Here is an 18072-nt window from a genome sequence, read left to right on the forward strand (position 1 = left end):
TCACTTATGTTATAAGAAATAAAAAAGTTAAATACGTAAATAAAGGTAAACAAAGATGATCAATTATGCTTAATGTTTTGTTATAAATTACAGGGTGATTTTTTAAATTACCGGTACATTAAAAATAATTTACAATTATGAAAAACAGTATGAAATATTGTGCTTTAAAGAAAATAATTAAATAAAATAAAAATGCTTAACCTGATTGATGGATCCATATATATTGCAGCTGTAAATTTAAAAAAATATATTGTCAATGTGTTGTTCTATCCAAAAACAAAAAATGTGTTCTATAAACATTGAAGTATAATTAAATACATAAATATTTAAAACAAAGCATAATCATTTTTATGTAACAGTACATCAGAGCTATTAGTATTCAGAGAAAAAAAGAAAAACAAAGATTATATTAAGCATCTATAGCTGTATCAATAAGTTTGGATCAGTCATGTAATTAAATTTTCAAATAGATCTACACCAGCATTTCCTAAACTTTTAACATATGCATACCTAGCCCCCCCCTAACCGAGATGACATCCATCCATCCATCCCAGTGGCGCTACAGCCCATGGAGGGCTCTGGCCTGCTTTAACACATCCTTCCATTCAGATCTCTCCTGGGCCTTTCGTCTCCACGCCCTAACCCCAAGCTGCTTCAGATCTGCTTCCACGTCATCTATCCATCGCATTCGGGGTCTGCCTTTGAGTCGCCTGCCTTTTGGTTTTTGCCTGTATACGATTTTCGCCCCTCTGTTGTCTGACATTCTTTCAAGGTGACCTGCCCAACGTAGTCTGTTCTTTTTTATTTCGTTCACTATTGGTGGGTCTTCGTATAATTGATATAACTCATGGTTAGTGCGTGTCCTCCACCCTGTTTCATCCTGTATGGCACCATAGATTTTCCTAAGGATTTTTCTTTCCCAAGTGTTAAGTAAATTTTCAGATGTCTTTGTCAGTGTCCAGGTCTCACTTCCATACATTGCTGCTGGTCTTATTATAGTTTTGTATATTATTTTCTTGGTTTTCCTTGAAATCATTTTGCTCTTAAGTAAATGGTGGGTGCTATAAAATGCCCTGTTGCCTGCTGCTATTCTTTCCTTTATTTCTGTTAGTAGGTCATTTTTGAAATTAATAGTACTTCCTAGATATTTGAAAGTTTGGACGTTTTCAAATTCGTGGTCTTTGATTTTGATATTTTGTCCCTCTGTTTGATTGTCTCTTGTCATTGTGATGTACTTGGTTTTACTGTCATTGACCTCAAGTCCTGCTGGTCGAGATGCTTCTTCTAGTTGTATGAAGGCTCTAGCGATGTCAGAGGTTTCTTTACCCAATAAGGCAATGTCATCGGCATAAGCAAGGTATTGTAGAGGTTGGCTGTATATCGTCCCTGTTGGTTGTGGACCCATGTTTTCTCTCCTGAAGTAGTTAGTAATAGTTCCCCTTGTGTTTATGTGTATATTTCTTATAACTCTCTCCAGTGTTAAGTTGAAAAGCATGCAGGAAAGTGCGTCTCCTTGTCTTAATCCTCGTTTAATCCTAAATTCCTGTGAGTGTTCTCCTTGTATTATGACTTTGCTTTTTGAGTTGTTTAATGTCATATGTATAAGTCTTGTCAGCTTATTGGGTATTCCAAAATCCTGTAGTGTGTCATATAGGTATTTCCTTCTGATACTGTCATAAGCCATTTTATAGTCTATAAAGAGTTGGTGGATTGGTATGTTGTATTCATGGCATTTTTCTAGTATACATCTTAGTGTGAAGATGTGGTCGGTTGTGGATTTGTTGGGTCTGAAACCACATTGGTAGTCACCTAAGATTTCTTCTGAATATTTTCCAAGTCTCTTAGTTATAAGCCTAGACAGTATCTTATAAGTCACATTTAGTAGAGAGATTCCTCTGTAATTACAGCACTTTAACTTGGATCCTTTTTTGTGTATTGGGGTTATAAGAGCCGTTTCCCATTCTGTTGGTATTACTTCTTCTTCCCAAATTCTTGATATTAGTCTGTGTATTTGGGAATGTAAGTCTTTCCCTCCATATTTAATTAGTTCTGCTGTGATTTGGTCCTCTCCTGGTGCTTTGTGATTCTTCATGGTCCTAATTATTTCTGATGTTTCAATGAGTGTTGGAGGGTTCACTAAGGGATCTGGTCCCCCATGCGGCAGTTCATATTCTCCATTGTCTCCATCTTCAGTGGTATTTAGGATCTCCTCAAAGTATTCAGCCCATCTCTCAATGACCCTGCTGTTTTCTGTGATAAGCTGACCATCTTTGTTCTCACACATGTGTGATCTAGCTTGAAATCCGTTCTTTTCATCTTTAATTTTCATATACATTCCTCTCATGTCTCCCTCCTTTGCTAGTTCCTCAATTTTAGTGATCTTGGACTTTTCCCATTCCCGTTTTTTCTTTCTTACAACTTTTGTGGCCCTTCTTCTTGCTTCATTGTATTGCTGTCTAGTGTTCCTGGTTTCTCTCTGTAGCATTATCATTTGGGCATTGTTCTTCTCTTCTATAGTTTGTCTGCATTCATCATCATACCACCCTATTTTCTCGTTCTTTTGTTTAAATCCAACTACCTCTTCTGCTGTTCTTTTGATAGCATGCTTTATTATTTCCCAATGCTCATTTATGTTATTTTCGCAGTCCTTTTCTAATGTTGTCAGTTGTGTTTGGAGTGCCATTCTATAAGTTTCTGCAACAAGTGGATCCTTTGTGAGTTTTTGACTATCATATTGCTGTGCTCTCTTTCTTTGGTAATTGTGTATGGTACTTATTCTTTGTCTAAATTTAGCTTTTACTAGTAGGTGGTCTGAGTCAGCATTAGCTCCTCTGAAACTTCTTACATCTAGTATGTCTGATCCATGTCTCTTATCTATGAGTATATGATCTATTTGATTCTGGGTGTTGCCATCAGGTGAGATCCAGGTTACCTTGTGAATATTCTTATGTTGGAATTTTGTGCTGCTGATAGACATTCCTTTTCCTGATGCAAAATCCACTAATCTTATGCCATTATTGTTGGTCTCTTCGTGTAAACTTTCTTTGCCAATTATTGGTCTGAATGCTGGTTCCTTTCCAATTTTTGCATTGAAATCTCCTAGGACTATTTTGATGTCATGCTTTGGCGCTTCATCATAAATTCTTTCCAGTCCATCATAGAAGGCTTCTTTTGTGTTATCATCTGCATCTTCAGTAGGGGCATGAACATTGATAAATGATATGTTGAAGAATTTTCCTTTCAAACGTAGTGAGCAGAGTCTATCACTTACAGGTTTAAATCCAATGACATTACCTACCATTTCCTTTTTAACAGCAAAACCGAGATGACAGTTCCTGGTTAATTTTAATCTGAGACACTGTGCCACATCTGTTCCTATTTTTTCAATTTAATGCTGAAAAAGTAACGTTATATAAATTTTAATTTTGAAAAGGCAAGATATATTTCAGAACTTTTTCTTTTAAAACCGGATACACATTTGTAGCCTTTGAAAAAGTCAATTAGGAAATCAGAGTGCTTGTAATGCTCTCCATTATTCATTTGACTGTTAGAAAGTATTTCTCTTAAGGCCAGATATGGATCAAAATCTCTTCAACCCAAGTCTTGTCTCAAGGTTCCACAAAGGCAGCAACCATTTTTAGATTGGGTTGTGCCACATTCATAGTGCCCAGACTCCGGTCATGAGCCCACTTACTACAAGCGGGCAAAGGGCGTGCTAACCACAGGTTATTTCTTCATATACCTATTTTGTAACTACAAAAGCTCTGTAAGTACCTCTATTCTGTGTCCTTAATTTGAAAAACGAAATGTCGGACTTGCTGGGTTGTCAGGTCTCTCTTTCTGTTGGTGATATGAAATGATTATTTTATTATTGTAGACAAACAATATTAATTTTAATAAGACTCTAATCTCATACACTAACTGTAACTAAATCTCCATAGTGACCTTAAGCTACCTCTACTAAATCTCTAGGATCTAGAATATTCTAGATTATAACAATATTAATTATAAAATGGTACTATAAATGTAGACCACTTCACATATCTAGGTAGTATTGTGTCAAATAACGCCTCACTTTCAAGGGAAGTTGATAACCGTCTGGCCAGGGCCAGTAGCGCTTTTGGATGCCTTCAGGCAAGAGTTTGGCAGAACAAATTGCTCCGCCTGCCTACAAATATCAATGTCTACCAGGCGGTGGTTCTCTCAACCCTTCTGTATGACTCTGAGACATGGACACTATACAGAAAACAACTAAGACTTCTTGAGCGCTTTCACCAAAGATGCTTGTGCTCCATCATGGACATACGGTGTTAAGACTGCATTACAAACAGTGATGTCCTTGCAAACGCCAGTATAGACAGTATAGAGGGGCTTCTTAAGGTCTGACAGTTACGCTGGGCAGGGCACGTATCCCATATGGGAGACGAACATATGACAAAGGCAGTCTTTTTTAATGAAGTAAAAGGTGGTCAACGTAACAGAGGTGCTCCATGGAAACGCTTCAAACACCAGCTTAAGTGTCAACTTTTCTTAGCTGACATACAAGAGAGAGCACCTGGTTGCAGGCGGCCTCAGAACGAGACAGCTAGAGGTCACTCACGAAGGCCACGGGATACACATTTGAGACAAAAATAAAATCCGCTGCCAAGGACAAATGCAGATGGCAAAAAAAAAATCTAAATCAACCACCTGCAGACAATGGTTATGCTTGCCCTGGATGTGGCAAAATATGTAGGTCACAGCTGGGGTTGCACAGTAATGGGAAATACAAGCATTTCTCTCTAATCTTGGGACTCAAAGACAAGCCTTATAATGTATAATAAACTACTACTACTAACTACTTTTTAACTAGATCTAGATCTAGATCAAGTCAATCTATCTAGTTAGTTCTAGTAGTAGATATACTTAGATCTATAGGATACCATTACTATATATATAGGGGCTATATTAGTATATTATACTTAATATAGTCTAGGCAATTAGGCCTATGTCCTATGTGAATATTATTATCATATTTGTTGGTAATACTTTAGATCAGCGCTCAGATTAAAATGTATCCAAAATTTAATTTATATCACAATAGTGCTTTTTTAAAAAATTCATTTTGTTATAAAAAGTTACTTTTATTTTTTACTTTGAACATCAATAAAGTGCCTTAGCGACTTGTGGTCTGTGCACTGCTGTATGTTCAAAAACACTCAAAAGTGGCCGAGTTTTTTTTTTTTTGAAGTGTTAGGGAACGAAACAATTACTTAAGTTTATATTTTTACCACAGACATAAAGGCATATAGACTATGTCTGTGCTTTTTTTTTTTTTACCTGCAAAGTTTCTAAGGACAATATCAAAGTAACAGAACAATATTTGTTATGGGAGATTGCATACAATCAATTTAGGCCTATTTCGAAAATAAAATTTGTAATAAAGAAAATGCTTGATGACTGCTTGGTAGTTTGGCTTCCTAACCGATGAATCTCGGTGAAGAGTGCCAGTGGGTTAGGAATTTCTGGATTTTTAGGGTGCTCCTGAGTCCATCCAGCTCTAATGGTACCTGACATAAGTTAGCGAACTTAAAAGCGGTTGGTCGTTGTGCTAGCCACATGACATTATAGTTAAGCGTCGTCAACTGCCTTATGGATTGCAAGGTCTAAAATAGGTGCTCTACTCTATATCTCTGTCTGTCTGTTAGGGGTGGACTGGGTATCAAAATCGGCCCAGGCATTTCAATACCATCCGGCCCATAAATTGTATATTATATGATGGACATGCAGATCTAGGTCTACCTGACGTCATAATCATTTTATGTTAAATTTGATAATGTATCGAAAGCTGTACACATGCTTACAGTGAACACTGTGTCCTTATAAGGAATAAAGTCTTTATATTGCTTTTTAATCGCAAAGTGTATAGGCCCTAAAAGGGATGAAGCTACTCTATGGATTTAGGCTATTATTACATTATTTCGGAAAATATGTTAGATTAAATTAATAGGCCTTAGCCTTAGTGGCTTAGTAGAGTATATTAAAAAAAAAAAACAACTACTTCGCTCAGGGGCCACTTCCCCTGAAAAAAAGAATATTATAAAACATTTAACAATTTAATAGTGGCATCCATGCGGCCCTTATCTTATAAAATACAGACGTGATTTTAAAAAAAGAAGATGCTTACTCTAGTCCTACCGGCTACCGGTCCACCGGGCATTTGCACGAATGTCCATATAGCCAGTCCGCCCCTGTTGTCTATCTATCTATCTATCTATCAACACGTAACCTGACATTAGTTAGGGAAAGTAAAAGTGGTTGGTCGTTGTGCTGGCTACATGACACTTTCGTTAACAGTAGGCCATAGCAACAGATGATCTTTACACTATCTGCCTTATAGATCTAGATTGCAAGGTCAAAAAGGGGTGCTTACTTTATTTATGGCTGTCTGGTGACGTGGTAAGAGCGCTGGGCTATTGTCTCATTGGTACCGGGTTCAAACCCTGCCCTTTGCTTTACACAAGTTGTTCTGGCGAAGGTTTCTAGGATGTATTCATCTTCTATTCTGATGGAACATCCGAAACATATGAAAGGAAATTAAAACAAGTTAATACTCAAAGCCGACCATTGACTAAGAAAACTATTTTTAGAAAGATAAACTGCTCTAAATGACCTGAACTACTCTCCAGGAGTTCAATAGAGAACTCGTTAAGCCAGTGCTAGGTGTACAACATTTCTATCCCATGGTCTCACTTGACCTGGTAGACAGGCCTGAGGGCATGCATGTTGATTTCCACGACATGTCTTTTTCATGTTCTATCTATCTATCTATCTATCTATCTATCTATCTATCTATCTATCTATCTATCTGTCTATCTATCGATAACAGTAAACTCAGGTGTACCTCAAGGAACAGTCTTGGGTCCACTACTATTTTTAATTTACATAAATGATTTACCAAATTGCATTAGTTCAGGAACAAAAGTCAGATTATTTGCAGACGATTGCATAATATATAGAACAATAAAAACAACACAAGACACAGATATTTTACAAAGAGAATTAGATGAATTACAGAAATGGGAATCAAATTGGAGCATGTCTTTCCACCCAGAAAAATGTCAGTTGTTAAGAGTAACAAAAAAACTAAAACAAATTAATTCCACTTATCTTATTCATGGCAAACCAGTAACACAGACTAAAAACGCAAAATACCTAGGTGTTATAATAAATGAAAAACTGTCATGGAATCCACATATTGATGAAACTACAAAAAAATCAAACAAAGCATTAGGATTTATTAAAAGAAATTTCTATAAATCAAATAAGAACATAAAACTAAAATGTTATTTAACCTTGGTTAGGCCAATAATAGAATATGCATCCTCTGTTTGGGACCCCTCAACTCAAGAAAACATTAAGAAACTAGAACAGACACAAAATAGAGCAGTGCGATTCATAACAAACGAATATTCACATTTGACTAGAGTAACACCTTTAGTAAAATCACTAAATTTAGAAAGCCTTCAGGACAGAAGGCTCAAAAGTAAAGTAGCAATCATACATAAAACACTGAACCATAATCTTCAAATACAAAAACAAAATTTAATAAAATACTCCGAAAGACACAAAGATAAAGGCACATTCCTCGTCCCATATGCTAGGACAAATTTGTACAAATACTCCTTCTTCCCTAGTGCTATTAGAGCATGGAATGGGTTGCCTGAGCTAGCCAGGAAAACCAGTGACTTGGCAGAATTTAAGTCATTGGTTAATATGCATGACTAAATGCATGACGCGTAGGACGTAATCATCTTCTTTTTTGAAGTAACGTCTGTATTATATAAGAAGAAGATAAGATATCTATCTATCTATCCGTACTTCCGTCTGTTTGTATGTTTGTAGGCCAGTATATTTCTATAAGCTCTCTCTCTCTCTCTCCCAGCAAGAGCGTTTCATGGGATATCAAATGTGGACATTTGGTTGTCAGGTTTTGTGTTATGCGCTCTGTTGTCTCACGCGTGCATAGTTTGAACCTCGCCCGCCACCCCATCAACGCCGAAGGATGTAATAAACTTCATATTGAAAAGAACATCCGAAACTTGTAAAACATACACCTCTATACATTATATGTGTTTTGAAAGTCATTTACTGTCAGTTGTTACTGTCTATGCAAGATAGTTGATCCAGCACAGACAATTTAACGATTTCTTTTAAAAAAATAGGCCTACTATGTGGCCGTGGGGGATGAGTGGTCTCAGGTTCGAATCTCGGTGAAGGCTTGGTTTTTGAATTTCGGGATTTTTTAGGACACCTCTGAGTCCATCCAACTATAATAGGTACCTGACATTAGCCGGGATAAATTAAGGCTGTTGATCGTTTGTCAGCCACATGACACCCTCATTCGTTAACCGTTTGTCAAAGAAAAATAATCATCTGCCATGTAGACCGCAAAGTCTAAAAGTGGGTAGTTAACCGAGTCCAATCGTTATAGAAGACCTCAACCTTGACCTGCTTCGTCACAACCTTTGACCCAGTTTAGACCAATAGATCGTCTCTGTTTTTGCCTTGGATAAAATCTCTTTCAATGACAAGCACGTCCATTCTTTGATGTTGCCTTCTTCTTTCTCCATCTGTTTCTTCTTTTTTTTTTTTACCTGGTACTTTTCCCTGAAGGAAGGCATTTACAAGCCCTGAGGATATTGTGATATGGCCATAGAGTTTTAGTTTGCGTTTTATTGAAAGTAGTTAGCAAGTTATCGTGGGGTCCATTCGCAGTGCTAATCCTGTCTCTAATCTCTTCATTTGTGATGAGGTCTTTGTATGTGATACCTAGGATCTTTTAGTAGCATCTCAATTCCATTGCTAGGATCTTTCCCTCTAGCTCTGCATTCAGAGTCCACCCAACTCTAATGACTTTAGTTGAGGGAAGTAGAGGCTGATCGTTTTGCTGGCCACATGACACTCTTGTAAACCGTTGGCTTAAGATATAGATGACCTGAACATCGTCTTCCCTATAAACCGCATGGTCTGAAAGGGTAACTACTTTTTACTTTTTAGTAGTATGGCTGGTTAACTAAGTTATTATAGCGTCATGCTACAGCGTGTGGGTTCGATCCTCGTACTGCCTAATTATTTTTCTCTTTAGAATGAAAGAAAAGAAGAAAAAAAGAAAAATTAAAAATGCGTGACATCATTTATAAAATTTCTGAATTATTTTTTTTATTTAAACAATAATTATTAACAGTTACTGTACAGTGTGTCATCTAGATATCAATAGCAACATGATTTGAAACAAAATTATTCTAAAATTGAGACTCTCTTAAACATGTTGATCTTCAAACGATGGAGATTAGTTAAACACTGCAAATAGACAGGGTAAATAATCCACGAATTATGGATTATAGTATCCTCCCTTTGCTTCTACAATCCTTTTTTTTTTTTGGGGGGGGGGGGGGAAATCATAAATATATGTATATTACATTTCTTTTTCTTATTAAAAAAATAAAAATTGCATTACTACAAGAATATTTTTTTGAACAATTTAATAATGTGATTTGTTTCGTCGCTAAGCACAAGTGCTACTGAAGCAGTCAATTAAAATAAAAACTTCAATATACACATGATCAAGATTAAGATAAATGAAAAGTAATCTATCTCTCTCTCTCTCTCTCTCTCTCTCTCTATATATATATATATATATATATATATAATTCTTCTCTTTCCTCAACAGTTTAAAAGTAAAGGAAAGATCACTCTCTTATCTCTTCGGATATTCCACGAGAAAACAAGGGGGGGGGGGGGGTTAACACGTTGTCACAAAATAGCAGAGCCGGACCGTTGAAATATCACTTTTTTTTTTATTTCTACCTCACGTTTAAAAAAAGGTGGGGGAGGGGGGGGGAGTAATCTACTCTGTAGTAACTATCGAGGCGACACGGAGCACGCTCAAGAGTTTGGACACCATGGAAAGATCACTCTTTTATTTTCGCAAGTCGGACGGAGGGAGTTATCCTAGAGTCTAGAGGCAGAAAAAAAAAGAGAGGGGGAGGGTGAAGTACTATTCATCCGTCTCTAAATAGCAGAACCGGACTTAACCATTGTAGAGCCCTATGCGAAACTCATTAGCCTAATAAAGCACTTAAGAACACTACATGCTGGATAGCCTACACCAGACTCTTTCATAACACACTCTCTAAAACAACATACATACATACACAGTATGAACTTTCTTACCATGGGGACTAACTCTTCATACAAACACATACACATAAATACAATGTCAACAAGTCTATCTTTTTATCTCTTTCTTTCTCTCTCTCTCTCCTTCTCTCTCCCTCTCGTCGAGTATCATCGGGGCTCCAATCTCTCTTTCTCTCTCTCATTTTTTCTGTTTTCCTCTCTATATTTTTCTCTTTCCCCCTCATGTTAGCTTAACTAATAATAATAATAATAATAATAATAAGGCTTGTTTTGGAGTCCGAAGATTAATGAGGAATGCAACATTTCTCGTGGCTATGCAGTCCCAGCCGTGACCTACATATTTTACTACACCCAGGGCAAGCATAACCATTGTCCGCCGGTGGTCGATTAAGATGTTCTATACCTGCGACGCTAACTGTGACCTCCGTGTCGAAGGTGCCGCGCTAACACTAGACGCTGGGTACATGCACACTCTTTAATAACACACGTAACACACACAACAATAGGAGCTTTCTTACCAAGGGGAATAACTCTACATACAAACACATACACATCAACACAATGTCAACATCTCTTTTTCTTTCTCTCTTTGTGTTTCTCTTCCTCTCTCTCTCGTCGTTTGGTATGCTTTGATTCTAGTATCCTCCCTTTGTTTCTACTAAATTGTATTTAAAAAAAAATGAAGATAGCATTAGGGACACGAATATTTGTACAATGGGCTGAAGGTGACGAAAGATTCTCTTTGTGGCGGGGCTCTTTAGGCACTGGAAAACACTGAAAAAAAAATATCATAACAAAAACATTAAAAAAAAACATTAAAAAAAAACACCAAAAAAAAAAAATACCCCCCCCCCCAAATAACAACGATACAAAAAACGGACAGAAGCGAGGCTCACTACCCGCTGTTCGCCTATCTGCTTCCGCTAACATTTCTACCAAGGCGCCACTTAAGGCCGTGGGGATTCGAAAATTAACTCGGTGTCATTGAACCAGCTGTCTCTGTACTATTTGTCGTGGCGCCTTTATTGACTTCCACCTATCCCTTGGTCTGTTAGCCCGTTGGGGCACCACTCATGATCGCTCAACCGTCTTCCTCCATCCCTGTCTATCCTTTGCTTTGAATAGAATCTCTTTCAAAGACAGGCCCCTTCCATTCTTTAAAGTTGTTTTCTAATCGCTTTCTCTGTCTGCCTCTTCTTTTTCCTGGTACTGTTCTCTGAAGAAAGGACTTTGCAAGTACTGAGGACTTGTGATCAGCAGGCATTCATTAACCTATTATAATGACTTGAATTAATTTCCTTATTTCCGACCCAGTGCAGTCTTGCCAATGTTGGCATTATTTTGACGAGAAACTCGTGCGCTAATGGACACACGCGATGGCTGTGCTGAAGCACGGAGATACTTTTGGGCTGTATGACACGTTGCGGGGTTGACTGCAGACACTTGGTACTAGATTGACACGTGATATGACGTAATTATTTTCCTTTTTGAAGTAACGTTTATAATATGTAAGATAACTTTATTGATCCAATCAAATGGAAATTCAGTTTGACTACAATTGACACCCTCAGCGTAACTCCTGTACAATAACAATATAGATGCACATACGAACAACATTCACACACGAAAAACACATACACACTCATAACCATCGCTTTATAAATAGACTTCTATGAATTCTCGATGACAGAATGTTTTTTGTTTTTTTTTATGTTAGTCATCCAGGGTCTATTATTACTGAATGTTTTAATTTTTTTCTTTGATATAATTATAGTTTCCACAGAACTGGATGTACGAATTAACAGTTGTGGTAAGTTCATCTGTCTGGGCAGTTGTTTACAAACATGTCCTAATCTGTTTGCTCCAGACAACTTTGTGGCTGTAAAACAGCGTCGTCAGACCATGACTGGATGGACTGTACTTCGGGTTTTGTTGTTTTTAAAACCGATTTGTACACGGGTGTAAGTGTGGTCCGACTCTTCGAGGGGAAATAACGATCGAGATGTGTAGGCCATTTTTTTGTTGCTATAACACATGTCCAAGGTTTTATCTTGCCTTGTGGGACTTATTGGCACGAGTCGCCGTGGTCTATATTAAATCACGATGTTTTGCACTGAGCCGACTTCTGCACTGATCGCGAAGGACCCGCTCGGGAAAGACAGCCTTATGAACTCTCCGTGACTTGCGCCTTCTTCGATGTAGCGCAACCAGAAAAAAAAATCTCAAGCAGAGAAGATTACGTCATAAACCAGCGGTTCTCAATCTTCTATGCTCTGCGACCCCTTTTTACAATCTCCCACTCCAACACACACATACAGCAATAAAAGAGTAGACAATAACAATCCATATTTTCGATGGTCTTAGGCGACCCCCTGGCAAATCGTCGATCGACCCCCCAAGTGGGGGTCGCGACCCACAGGTTGAGAACCCCTGCCATAGACTATAGTGATGGTAGACTGGCAGATGTCTGTGGCGCGGGACGAAATGTGAGACTAACACGGAGCTGTTCGATGAGTCAACCGAACTTGACACTTCGTAACAGTATAAATGTCAGTTGGTGGACACAGGGGAACGTGGGTGGGTGCGCTATGAGCTACCACCCCCAACTCCATTTTGTTTTATCCGCTCTAAAAACTCCAAGGGGGGATAAGTACCTGTGTGGTGAAGCACTTGGCTTCCAAGGGTTCTCAGCAAGAATTTCTAAAGACTGGTATTTTTAAGTTCGTGATAATTATGACGCCTGTGTCTACACTACTCTAATGCTACTAATGGGTACCTGGTGGGGAGGTTGGTCGCTGTGCTGGCCACATAGCACTATCGTTAAGCGTCGGCTATTGAAATAGACAGGGCCGGATTTAAAATATGTGTAGGCCCCGGGGCAGGATTTTGTTAAGGCACCTACACTTTTTCGAGAGAACGCATGTTGGCAACCATTGAGTAGTTAGGCATATTCAGTTAAAAAAAAAAGATTTCTTTTGTTGTATTAGTTATTTTATCCATTTATTATAACATGCAGTTGATGCAAGTTTAGACCTGACCTTGAACTCTGAGATCCAGCTAGGCGCCCACAATCTCGGGGACTTTAAACCAGTCGTGCAGACCGACCTCCGTCTCTATTTCGTAGGTTGACCCGCGCCCTCTTTTTTTTTCCCACAGACACAAATGAAGAGCAACAACTGTAACATTAACAATATAGATGCAAATACGAACACCATTCACACACGGAACACATACACACTAACAACCAGCGCTGTATAAGTTAGACTTCTATGTACTTCTCGATGACGACGGGTGACCTTTCGTGTTTGTAAATTATGGTACAGCTAGTGTTATGTATTATTGCTACTTTACTTTTTAGCCTTCTGAGTGATTTTGATCATTGTGCTACTCCAATCAAATGTGTTCTTTTTTGGCAGTTGTTTTTCTCTGTCAGCTCGATCAAAATGGCGCCTCATTTGAACTTTATAGCGCCGGGGGGGGGATCTTTGTTACGCCCGAGAGAGGGAGTGGGGGGGGGAGAGAGAGAGAAATATAATTTTTTAAAAATCTTTATGAGTATTCACTATTCACTGTGCACAGATAACGAACATAGTCAATATTTGATGGAATGATAATTTACGATGGGGGATTATTTACTAGGATGGCTGCCTGGTCGTGCGGTATGCGCGCTGGACTGTCGTTCGCACTTCTCGATGGTCCCGTGTTCAAACCCTGCCCGCTCCCGTCTTCCTGGCTAAGGTTTGGACTAGGAAGTAAATTATCTTCTACTCTGAAGGAACATCCGAAACATGTAAAACATTTTAGAATAATTGAGTGACATAAGTCATGTTATTACGCAACACTTTGCGATTTAATCATCGAATATGTCGTCACATCTGGGAAGCGTGGTCGAGAGGCTAAGTACGCTTGAACTTATCTTGGCTTGGCTACCTATGAAGGGGGCTCGAGGTTCGACACCCGACTCGAGTAGGGTTGTGTTTACAAGCATGAAGGTAGCACTATATAAAAGCTACATTTATTATTATCTCTTCACACAACTTCCAATCTACACGGCCAACATAAATTCAACACACCTTGGCAAGTCTAGCTAATCACTCAAAATATTGAACCTGGTCGAATCATTAGCTCACACCTTAAAGGTAGATCTCGTTCCTAGTTGAAAGGGGCAACAAAGGTACAATACCACAAACAGCCTCTGTGCCATGCTGAACAATCGTCCATCGGTAGCCAAGGACGCTAAGAGATGACGTAAACACAGTCTTTGACAACAGCACACAGGCAAAGAGACACTGTTGCTCGGATGTGCCGCGTAGTGCGCAGAGAATAAAACAATACAAATTAAACCCTAGCCGGCCAAGTCCTGATTATGTGATTGCTAAATATGTTTTGGGGCTCTATATAATAATAATAATTTTATTTATAAAGCGCTGTTAATTAACAAACAAAAAATGTAGGCTCAAGGCGCTGTGATAACATTACAAACATAAAATGACAAACTGATCTAAAAAAGTTTTAAACAGATAGGTCTTAATGTTCTTCTTGAATGTAGTGTACCGAAGCAGGTTGTCTGAGATCAATGGGAAGTGAGTTCCAAATTTTTAGGCCGTGCACAGAAAAAGCCCGCAGACCGTAGCTTTTGAGGGTTAGGGACGGCTAACCCTAATCCTAACATGTGTTGCCTATAGGCTAGGTAAATCCGGCCTTGGTATAATACTAAGTTTTAGCCCCCCCCCCCCCAACCTAAGACAAAGGTAGCGGTTGGCGCGAGATTGTACTTTTAAACCTAATTATTGCAATAAAAATGTCTTCAGGGCTGCTAACTCTGATCAAACTTCAATCTCTCTTTTGGATGACGAGTTTGGCGACCACTGGTTAGTAGATTGTGTGTATGTGTATTGAGGGGTCACGGGTCAGAGTAATTTAAGCGATCTATAGGTTCATAGCAACTAAACAACAAAGTGTGTACCGTGTAGGTCTATCTAGTTCCGGATGTAACAAGCTATTTCACGCCTCGGATAAATTGACCAATCGGTCATCTTTTAGATCTAATCAAATCAAGTTTTGGCACAGATGCCTATGATCATATGATGGGTCACTGCCGTGGTCAAGTGAACAGAGCTCAGTCACGTGTGGCGCATTCAAACGGTACGCTCCTATTTATCTAGTTCTATCTGTGTCATCTCGTTTCCAGTGTCATCCAACTATTATAGATCTCATACCATCGTATTATCTAGTCAATATTTAATATTTATTTGCTTTGGCAACAAACTATTTTCTTTACTTTATGATATGGTAATAAATTTTGTCAAAGATTCAATAACTTTTATAATATGATACTAATTACTAATGATAGACTAGATCTAGAATTCTAGATTGTCTAGAATCTAGATAATAGATATATTTTATATCTTATCTAGATCTATATAGATCTATTCTATATTTCTATAACTAGTATAACTATACTAGAGTTACTAGTAATTTAATAGTATAGCCTACTAGATCTATTATCATCTATAAATAATAATTAATACTATAATAATAGATAGGCATTAATTAAGGCCTTTTATTTTTAGATAAAGTCACAAAAGTAGAATAATTAATAATTTTATTAGGGTAACCAGCTCATCTGTAGTCTAGATCTCTACTAGTTACTAGATTGTCTAGATACTACTATTACTAGATCTAGATCTCTATCTCTAGTCACTAGTGTCTAGTGGTCTTCTCTATCATATATATATTAATATGGATGCCTGGCCTATGCCTATGCTATCCTATGGCGGCTATGGCTATGCTATATAGAATATAGATCTAGATCTATTATATCTAGATCTAACTCTATTACAGTAAACTAGATTTATCATGACTACATAGTCATAGGACCTCTCTACATTAGTCTCATTAGAATCTAGATTAGATCTAGATGTATTATTATTAATCATCAAGACTCTAGAACTCTAGATCTAGACTAGCTCTAGATAAGATTGGCTTAGATCTAGTCCTAGAAATAGCTGTCAGCACAACTTAACTTCAACTTATCAAAAATGTAATCCTTAAGCCAACTTAAGGGGCGTTGTTGCCATTGTAACTATAGATCTAGTTGAATAATCAATTTTTGGGCTTAAACTTTAACCAGCTCAGAGATTATGCAAAACTTGGACATTTCTTTTTCATTCCTTGTTAGGCTTGCTGACCTGTAGATTTAGAATAATTTAGATTATATCTAGATCTAGTCTTGCTAGATCTTGTATAGCTTACAAACAACATTCTAGATCTAGATCTTAATGATAAATGTGTAAACAAACAAAAAAAGATACTGTAAAGCGTAACTATTTGCGAAAAGAAAAATGCAGCCTTAAGAACATAACTAGATCTAGTAAAATCTAGTTACTTAAGATTTTAGGTCTTAAGTTGTTCCTAACTATTTGTGAAAAGAAAAATGCTGCCTTAATAACATAACTAGTTACTTAGTTTAGATTTTAGGTCTTAAGTTGTCCATTTGTGGCAAAATATGCATTGACAACTTGGTCTGCATAGTCATGTGAAATACTGCAGGCTACACATTCATAACATTTGTATTAAAGATGGTGTCACTCATCCACAACCTATGTATTAAAGATGGTGCCTACACATCCACAACCTACGTATTAAAGATGGTGTCACTCATCCACAACCTACGTATTAAAGATGGTGCCTACACATCCATAACCTACGTATTAAAGATGGTGTCACTCATCCATAACCTACATATTAAAGATGGTGTCACTCATCCATAACCTACATATTAAAGATGGTGCCTACACATCCACAACCTACATATTAAAGATGGTGTCACTCATCCATAACCTACATATTAAAGATGGTGTCACTCATCCATAACCTACATATTAAAGATGGTGCCTACTTATCCATAACCTACGTATTAAAGATGGTGTCACTCATCCATAACCTACATTTTAAAGATGGTGTCACTCATCCACAACCTACATTTTAAAGATGGTGTCACTCATCCACAACCTACATTTTAAAGATGGTGTCACTCATCCACAACCTACATTTTAAAGATGGTGTCACTCATCTATAACCTACATATTAAAGATGGTGTCACTTATCCATAAGCTTTGTTTAAAAGAAAGTGCCTACACATCCATAACCTTTGTATTAAAGACTGTGTCTGCTTATCCATAATCTTCACAGTCTTTTGTATTAAAGATGGTGCCTACACATCCATAACCTTTGTATTAAAGACTGTCTACTTATCCATTACCCTCACAGTCCTTTGTATTAAAGATGGTGCCTTGTTATGCTAAAATATAAGTTAGATCTAAAAAATTTACCAACCAATTATATTTTAAAAAGGAGTGTTGCAATAAATAATTTTTAACTGTCCAGATTTTTTTTTCTGTCAGATCAAAACGCAGATCTCTTCTTTGTAATATAAAATGGGAACATCATAAAGATTGCTAGTAATGATTACCTTTGAGAAACAGACAAGAAATGAAAACACTTTTAAAAAAACTGGTGAATCAAGGATGCCGGCATTCTTTAAGGCAAGTAGTCATTCACAAAGCTAGAATTTAACTATTCTGACTTCAATGTTATTATCATAAAAATGTTTTTACTAAGCAAGGGCAAGCGATGAAACCGCTGATCCAGCAAAGCGTCTTTATAAGTTTCATTCTTTTTGTTTGTTTGTTGCTTTACCTTTTGTGTTATTGCATGCAAATCGAGCATGTTTTTAATTAAAATTATTTTAAGAATAATTGTTAGATAATTAATCATTTAGCTTCATATAAATTTTATAGATCTAGTTTAAAAAAATGGTTTTAATGGTTAAGTTGAAATTTTATCTTCAAACAGACTTAAACTCAACAACTCTGCATAAATGTTTTA

The sequence above is a fragment of the Biomphalaria glabrata genome, chromosome 13, assembly GCF_947242115.1.
Source record: "Biomphalaria glabrata chromosome 13, xgBioGlab47.1, whole genome shotgun sequence".
Taxonomy (NCBI): domain Eukaryota; kingdom Metazoa; phylum Mollusca; class Gastropoda; family Planorbidae; genus Biomphalaria; species Biomphalaria glabrata.